Raw genomic sequence first — 8,803 nt, forward strand, 5'->3', positions numbered from 1 at the left:
AGCAGACTGGCACTCTCCCATGCCTTTGCCACCTACATTTGTTGAACTTCTTTACAATAATGTGTGTGTTTATGCAGAATGTATACTGTCTAAATTGATCCTCACAACAGCCCTGCGAACAGGAGGGGCAGAGTTTGTTATGCCCACGTTCCAGCCAACAGTGCCGGGAACAGTGGAGACTTACAGTGGCAGAGTTCCTAAGTGTCATAAGTGGTACCCCACCCGAGTCTTCCAACTCCAAATTTGTGGGTTGATTCTGGAAGATGATGCTCCCAGAACCCAATGAGCACACCCAACGCTGGAGAGACTGTGCTACTGGGTAAGGAATATACCATCCTCTCTCCTCTAAGGGCCTTCCTCACCCAAACCCAGTAAGAATCTGGGTGGAAGGAGAGTCAGGGTGCTGCAGGGAAAAAGGGGGCAGAAAGGAGATGGTGGGGGCAAAGAGAGGCCGACCAGTGCATGTGGCATCATTGTTTACTGCTGTCCTTAAACTTGTTCTTAAAGTGGTTTTCACTACAATGCACCATCCTGAAAGCTGCCAGCATCAGTGTCCACTGCTCTGGGTTTGAAGTTTATAACCTTTTCTGACATAATTCAGGGGATCAGTGAACTCAGGTTGGTAAAAATGACACCTTGGTTTATGCTAAACTCTAACTGAAATGTAGCATTTCCTTTCATTATGAAGTAGGCAAAAAGCCAAGGTAGAATTCACAGTTAACTATGATGTTGTAATCAATTAGATATTTTTATCTAGATGACAGATTTTTCTGATATCTGGAAATACTTTATACTCATCCCCACTTCAAAATTGCAGTGATTATTAGACCTGCCTGTGGAGCGTGTTATTTAATGTGTTATTTTAAAAAGCACAATATTATTGTATCACAAATAGTATATTTATTATTTTGACACCTGTATCTAAATAAAACTGCTCTCCTTTTAAATCTCATTTATTTTATTTTATGCACTTAAAAAGGCTTTTCTGAGTCCATAGACTTCACTAGAGTGCTAGCAGGGTTCATGGCACAAATAAATTGTAAGAATTTCTACTCTCAGGACATAGCAAGATTCCTATAGAAGAGGTCTGGGGAAGGCCCAGGCAGACTGAGATTCTATTGAGAAAAACTCTTTAATAACATCTTTGGTTATAAAAATAAAATAAAGCTCCAATTGTATTCTGGACTGGAAAGGTGATGACCACGAGCAATTCAATTGTACAATGTAGGTTTTCCAGACAGACAGAACTTAATGTATTTTTAACCATTTTTGTATCCACTGCCCATACCATAGAGGAGGGGGCTTGGGTCCAGGGCCCAGGAGGTGAGGACAGGGAAGAAGGGCATGCCATCAGTGGGGAGGCAGCACCTGCTAGTGGTTCCTCTGGAAGGAGAATGGCTGATGGGTGCAAGATGCTGTTGCTACGGATACCAATGTTTCGGTTTCCTCTTCTGTATGTTAATTCTCTCCTTCTCTCCCCATGCATGGAATGCATGTATTGTAACCGCCCAGAATCAGTTCTAACTTGGGGAATTCAGGGCAATCCAGTGATAGGGAGGGCCACAGTCTGGAGAAGTGAGGTGGAGCTGCCCATGGACGGCCAGAGAGAATGAGCCATCTCTGTTTCTCTAACATGAAGCACAATGTCTTTCTCATGATAAATGGTCCAAAAATGTTTGTTGTATTAATAACTGACTAGCTGAGTGTATTCATTAAAGAATAAATTAATGAAAAGTGAGGTTCAGTGGCTTATTCATTTGAAGCCATCCAAAAACGAAGGGAAAGGATATTTTATCATTGACATTTTAAGGATTTTTTAATTTAGCTCCCAGTGACACTAAAAAGCAGGCCACCTTTTAACCTTTGTCATTGTTTGTGAACTCTCTGCTGCTGCTGTTTCCCTCATGGCTCACACCACCCCTCGGAGTGTGGCTCAAGCCCATGTGTGTGGGGTGGAGCTCCAGTTCACTCTGCAATAACTCAGACTGGAACAACTGTGACCAGACACCTCTGGCTGCTGATGTAAGGAGTCAGGCCTTTCTATGTTAGAGAGTTTGTTCTGTCACTCTGCAGCTGCTGAGGAGCACTGAAAAGATGCCGGAAGTTGGGACGTGGAACGTGAACAAACACAGGACAGCCTCATTAAGTATTTCTGCCGTGCACCAGACGCTACTCTCCCCTCTCCTCCCATGGTGACCAAGTCAACTCCACCATTCTCACAAGAAATGCTCCCCAAGGGAGCCACTGAGCATTTGCTCAATGACTTTTGTGACAAGGTCTGCTGTGGGCCCTGTAAACTGGGAGAAGAGAGTCTCTGCATGGCTGCCACCCTGGGAGCTCTGCCTTCCAGCCCTTTATTTGAGGGGCTGGGCCAGCAGGCTTTGTGAAAGATGACCAGGTCACACTTTCCCAAGGATAATGGGGGAGGGAAGAAAGGAGGAGGGAAAGGAGGGGTTGACAGCAGCCAGGTGGATTCTTGGGGTGACCTGTGAGGCCTAAAGCAGTCCTGTGTCCACAAGTCACCATGGCTAAGTTTAGTGCTGGCTTCAGTCACAAAGCAAGTGGACAGTCAGGGCTAAGGCATTCTGCTGGACTGGAGGCTGACAGGGCTGGCCCTGTCCAACTGGTGCCTTAGGGCTGAGTTGACACAGACAGAGGGAGCAGCGCTCACAGGTCCTGGGGCATGGCAGGTAGATGACAGGATTCTGTGGCCCATCATTCTTTCTCCACTCGTTCATTCAAAGATTGAGCATTAGTTATACAGAAGTAGTCACAAGCCCTTCCCTTAAGAGGCTTACCATCTAAATGGAAGCTAGACCATAGCTATGTAGTTATACCCAAAAGATGCAAATAGACAGGAAATGGACAGGAAATAACAATGACTAAAACTTAAGTAGGGTTTTGTAATTAATAAAGCATTCTCTGAAATCTGCCATTTGGTTTATTTTGGACAGTAGTCAGAAAAAGTTATGTTATTATCTCCAACGTACAGATCAAATCACAGAGGAGTAAAGTAAGTTTCCCAGTGTCTCAGGGGAAGTCAGGAGATTGAGACAGCTGAGAGTTGAGCCCTTCTTTCTCGATTCTCAATTCAGAGTCTTTTTCATATCACTCTGCTGCCTTTATGTCATTTCTTTTTCTTTTTTTTAGGAGAAGTCATGAATGACATGATACTCACTTTCTTGGTTGGGAGAGCATGTGGATCAGACAGTCTTCCTTCAGAACAGTGTGGGAGGTTTAAAGATCTTGGCATCGCCTGGCTGCGTCACTTTCAACGTCTGGCCTCAACTTGGCTTTTCACTGACTCCCCCAAGACACTGGTACATTTTTTTCCTTCCTAGGGAGAAGTGTGATTTATCCTCTTTCTACCTTTTCCTGCTTCTTCAGGAGCCACATTTCTCTTTATTCCTGAGAAATGACCCAGACACAAAATATGCACCTGTGTCCTGGACAAGGAGAATGGGCAAGTCCATGGGAATAAGGTGATGTGCCCTTTATAGAGGTGCCAGGAAAGTGCTCTGATACACTCCTTGGAGTCTTCACTGAGCCCCTTGGTTCCTCTCCAGCATCCCTCTAGGAAATGGCGAGGACTGGGAATAAGGTGATGTGCTTTTTATAGAGGTGCCAGGAAAGTGCTCTGATACATTCCTTGGAGTCACTGAGCCCCTTGGTTCCTCTCCAGCATCCCTCTAGGAAATGGCGAGGACTCAGCATAGTGGTATCTGTTCCACCCTGCACTCTAGAAACTTAGGCCACGTGCAATTTCCTCAGCAAAACCCACTCTGCCTCCAGGTAAGGGAAGCCCAGGAAGACTCACCTGGGATGGGATCCAGAGCACAGGCCTCTTTCAAATCTGTTGTATGGATTTTCAGGCAAGAACTGAGATCTTGTTGGTCTCAGCTTGGTGGGTTTTGTAGCCTGGACTCAAATATGCTCTCTGGTTTTCCTTTAGACATGGCTCTTGCTCATTCCCCAACTCACAACTTTTAACACAAAACAGAGGAGCATATGCAAGCAACAGACAAGCTCCAGCTGCTCTTCTGATTGGAGCAATGAATCCTGTTGCATGTCACTTCCTAATGAGATGGTCTGGGTGTCTTTGTGAGATGTGGGGAGGGGAGTGGTGTGGGTGGAGTGGCGTTGGGTGGGGGGTGGGAATGCCAGTGTGGTTTATTGATTGCTCGTAGGATGACATTCTTGTTTCATCACATGATGAGTATTCTCAAGGCACTGAGCCAAGACCAGCCATAAACCTGTCGGGGAAAATATCTCCGTGAAATATTCCCGAGCTCACGGAGCAGATGTTGGCAGAGGCAGCACGACTCACCTGATTCACTCCATTGAGGACCATAAAACATGTGATCTAGAGAAGGTGGAGGTGGGTGGGCTTCTTATAACCAGTTGTTGACAGAGCCAAATCTGGAACCCTCACAGCCCCAGAGTGTACATGCTCAGATGCCCCTCATACTGCTGTGAGTTTGGTTCTGTTATATCCTTTCTGGGCCTCAATTTCTCTCTCTAAGAGATGTGGTTTTGGAAAAGTTGACCTCTCACTCCCTAAAGGCAGGAACCATACCCCCAGGCCATTTGATAGGTACCACATGAATACCTGTAGAGGGAAGAGACCATTGCTTTATGAATCTATGAATGTCCGTTCCCATGTTAGTATGATACTGTTTTATCTCCTTTCCATTTATTTATCTCTCATGGCCCAGGCTCTGCTTACAGTATAGGGTGATACTTTAAGGGAGAAAACTGTCTCTAGTTAATCTATGAGCATGGTGCCCACTGCAACATGCTTATGGCAAAAAAGGTTTGACTTATTCTATTAATAGTGATGGCGACAGTTGTGGCGGTAGGCATATGGAAACTCTGGGTGTTAGAACCATTTTCATTTCCATGACACTTCCTTTTTTACCCATTCTCTTAAGCCTTGGGTCACTGGTTTGTATTACATTAAATGTATGGTTATATGCTATAATTTTATGTGTATGAGAAAGTTGTGTAACCAGGAGTAAGTGTGTATGTGTGTGTTCTATATTTTTGCTTCCCAGCGTCCATTTCCCTATCTTCATTTAACCCCTCCATGGTAACACCACCCCCCACTCTCACACTGTATCCCAACATCAGGGCTGATCCTGTCAGCCTCAGGACTGTGAGTCAGCCCTGGCTAGATTGAGCATTAATCCCTTCTAGCTATGGGGTTTTGTTCAGTTACGGGCATATGATCCAATCACATCTAAAAAGACTCCATTCCAGAACTCTCGATAAAACTACTGGGAATAAAGGCTTTATCTTTCTGTTGGACTTAGAATGGTGAAGATGTTCCCCCGCGCTGTCAGCAGGCAAACTTATCTCCATCCTGAGGGGGAAACGTGTCTGAGAACGGAGTCTACACGGAAGGAAGCAGAGCTGAGGGATAGAGACAGACAGTGTTTGAGCCCCTGGAGCCAACTGGGCCTGAAGCCAAAACCTCCCCCAAGATTTCATGAGCCAATAAATTTGTGCTTTTACTTAAGCCAATCTAGGCTGGGTTTTACCATCACTTGCAACTGAAAAAGCGATAAAATTCCATTAGACTATGAGGGTCTTGAGAGTCAGAGCTAGCGTTTTCCCTTTTCTTTTGCATTCTGACTTGTTGCGTCAGAACCCGGTTTTGCCTCCTCCCCAGCCCGGGTGTGCAGGCACAGCCTCACACAAAGCTTCAGGGGATGGTGGCTGACGGGTTTGGGGGCTGCATCTTTCTCCTGACACCACAACTGCTTCTCAGAGACTTCAGCTAGTGTTGATGATGACTCTTTTCCATACTTCAAGCACTGTGCCGGGTTGCATAAAAGTTTCACCTCAATCGGGTATTTGATACCTTCATTTCAGGAAACATGTCCCCTATTGTATATGTGATCTCTTTCTAGCCTCTTTGTTGAAGCCCTCTACTTGAGGGAAATCAGTTATGTAAATTAGTCATGTGTTCAATTGTCCTTTCCTCCGTGTCTGATACATTTCACTTCACTCTCTAACCTTGTCTTTTCTTTTGTATTCACCAGGATTCTCTTGAGCTTTTCCTGCATGTTAGGACTTGGACTTTTGGCTGAAATCTCTCTTTTCCTCACTGTTTCTTATTAATCTATTTATCGTTCAGGGATAGTATTCTTTCTTTCTACCTCAAAACTTTCCTTTAAATTGGCAAACATCTCGCTTTATTGTTTTATCATCCAATCTTTGAGCTGTTCTTTTAAAACTGAGTTCAAGCTCTTCCTAAGTTTTTACCCACCAGGAAGAGCAAACACTTTGATTCTGTGCCTTGGTTTATGTTTCTTCTGGGCCGAGATTTTCATCTGCCTTGTGCATTGTTTCAGTGGTGCTGGTTCTAAGTGGCACAAAGTTACCACTTTTTTCTTTTCTTGTCTTGCGCCTGCTTGATGTGAGCGGTTTGTCTAGACCTTCTAATTGTTCTGACACCAGCAAGTAATTTTGAGTTGGCTCCTTTCCCTGCCTTAGGTGAGAGCTGTTTGTCTTCCCTGTTCACCCACATCTGAGAGGACAAGAATTACATACAGCTCACCTGCCTCTTTAGGTGAGGTCTGATAGGCAAGAGGAAGAGTCGCCTTACAATTCTCAAGTACACACACACAGAAAGGAAGGCTTTGCCCACTTGGTTTACTGTCCCCTGTCAGAAGTCACCCTCCCGGCCCCCCGCACTGGGGGTCAGTGTATTCTGTCCTGGGCTAATCCCTCCAGATTCAGAGTGCACTCCAGGAGCCGAACTTCCTGGCAGAGAAGGGTAGGTTGTGGGGTTTATTTCCTTTTCCACGCTTCTCTCCAGAATAGCCCTGCTTGCTCCCGCCCAGCCAGAGGGGGAGACAGATAAGGACCTCCACCTTTCTCTCTTAAGTTAGAAAGTTCTAATAAGATTTCCCTTATTTTGTCAATTCACTAGTTCAGTTTCAAAGTGAGGGGGTGGCAAGAATTCTGTTTCTCTCCTTCAATTCTGCCTTTTAAAGCTTTAGCTTGAGGTTGTGTCTCTGTCTTTGTTTGACTGCAGTCATATGTTTTTGCTGCATTTTAAAGTTTCTGTGCTTATCTGCCTAGGTGTAAGTAAGGGAGGGCTCCTGGGAGGCAGCGTGGAGTCATATAAAGAACAAAGGCTCTACCTATAGGGGCTCCTATAGCCAACTGGAGGCCCAGGGGCTACATGCAGATTGTTTGAGGACTGTTTGCTTATCTGTGGTGTCAGATATCACAAAAAGTGTCATCAGCCTTTGTTAGTGGTGGTGTATTTAATATGTAGACCAAGAAAACTCTAATTCTTCCAAAGCACAGCAGAAAAGAAAAAAGGTTGGACACCCCTGAATCTACAACCGGTCAGATCAGTCACGAGACCCTCAATCCCTCTGGGACTTAGGGCATTCCCTCACCATGTGGAATTGTGCTGTAAGTACTATATTGGCACCTGACACAGGTTCAAAATGGTAACTGCAATTGGGTAGATGGGTGCTCAGCAGGGCAGAGTGGGCTGCCCTTGGGGAAGCAGCATGGAAGGTGGGGGTGAACATTTCTGGGCCATGGGTTTTCTACAATGTTCATAAAATCCCTGCTTAAAATGTGGAGCTGGTAACTATCAGGGGATAGAATGCCACCTTTGTCCTCACATAGCCTGGTCCTCTGATTTGGCTGTCCTTTCTAAGGGTCTGCTTTGGGACTAGTGGCTTTATCGGGGAATTTTCTTGATTGCCCATATTTTATTTTAGTTTTTTCCTCATTTCATTTTATGATGGTCACATGTGGCCATAGGTAGAACTGTAACCTAAGGCAGAGGAATCATATTTTAGGGGAGCTCAGGGATCTCCTGGGGGGTAAAACAAACAATCAAAACAAAACACAACAAAAATAAAACCCTCTGACTTTTCTACCCACAGTGCATTCCACCATATTTTGAGGTAGGCAGTAAGACTTTGCAAGAGCTAACCCTGCTACTAAAATCAGGCCTGGCCATGGGCAAGACCAGCATTGGATTGTCCTGATCTGTTGACAGGCTTCCCTGGGTACTCCTCCCAACTAATGCAAAATGTGTGGAGGATGGCAGGAGCAAGGGGGCCCCTCTGGCACAGTCAAGTGACCTCTGCTTGATGTGAAAGACCTCCATCAGAAGTGTATGTGACCTCATTAAATATTAGATATGAAAAAAATCTCATCTTGAAAAATTCTGAGGCAGCCATCACGTCCAGCCTGCCACCGTCACTGCAAAAAAATACAGGATAAAAGTCTGGAGGCATAAAGACGGCCAGCAAGGACACAGCACCTCTGCATGGACACAAATCTGTCTCTGAGGCCTCCCTAAGCATTGGCTTCTTCATCTGTAAGATGGGGATAATAATAATATCTACTTCATAGTTTTGTTGTTAGGATTAAGTAACATTTGTAGAGTGCCTGGTGTATTGCTTGGCAAAAAGTAGGAAACCGGTGAACGGAATCCATCAGTGTTATTTTCTAGTTGCTCCCACTCTCCAGTTAGCAGGCAGAGCCCATGTAGTGAGTACACACACATACACACGATGAAGGAGCCTTGTGATTGTTCCTTTGAAGTTGCCATCACAGTGCTGACTTAGGGGGACGTGGTGCTTTTCATCTCATCTTCATTTTGTGTCTCGTACCCAGGACATCAGGAAGGACTTAATATATTTTGTGGGATTTAATAGACTACGATCCCAGAGAGAAGTGTGGATGGTGCTAGCACTGAGATGGCACGCAGTAGGTGTAAATGAAGAGACCCTTTTTTTAAAAAAAGAAAAGTATTAACAGAAAA

The sequence above is a fragment of the Otolemur garnettii genome, unplaced genomic scaffold (assembly GCF_000181295.1).
Source record: "Otolemur garnettii isolate 467f Iridium unplaced genomic scaffold, OtoGar3 scaffold00104, whole genome shotgun sequence".
NCBI lineage: Eukaryota > Metazoa > Chordata > Mammalia > Primates > Galagidae > Otolemur > Otolemur garnettii.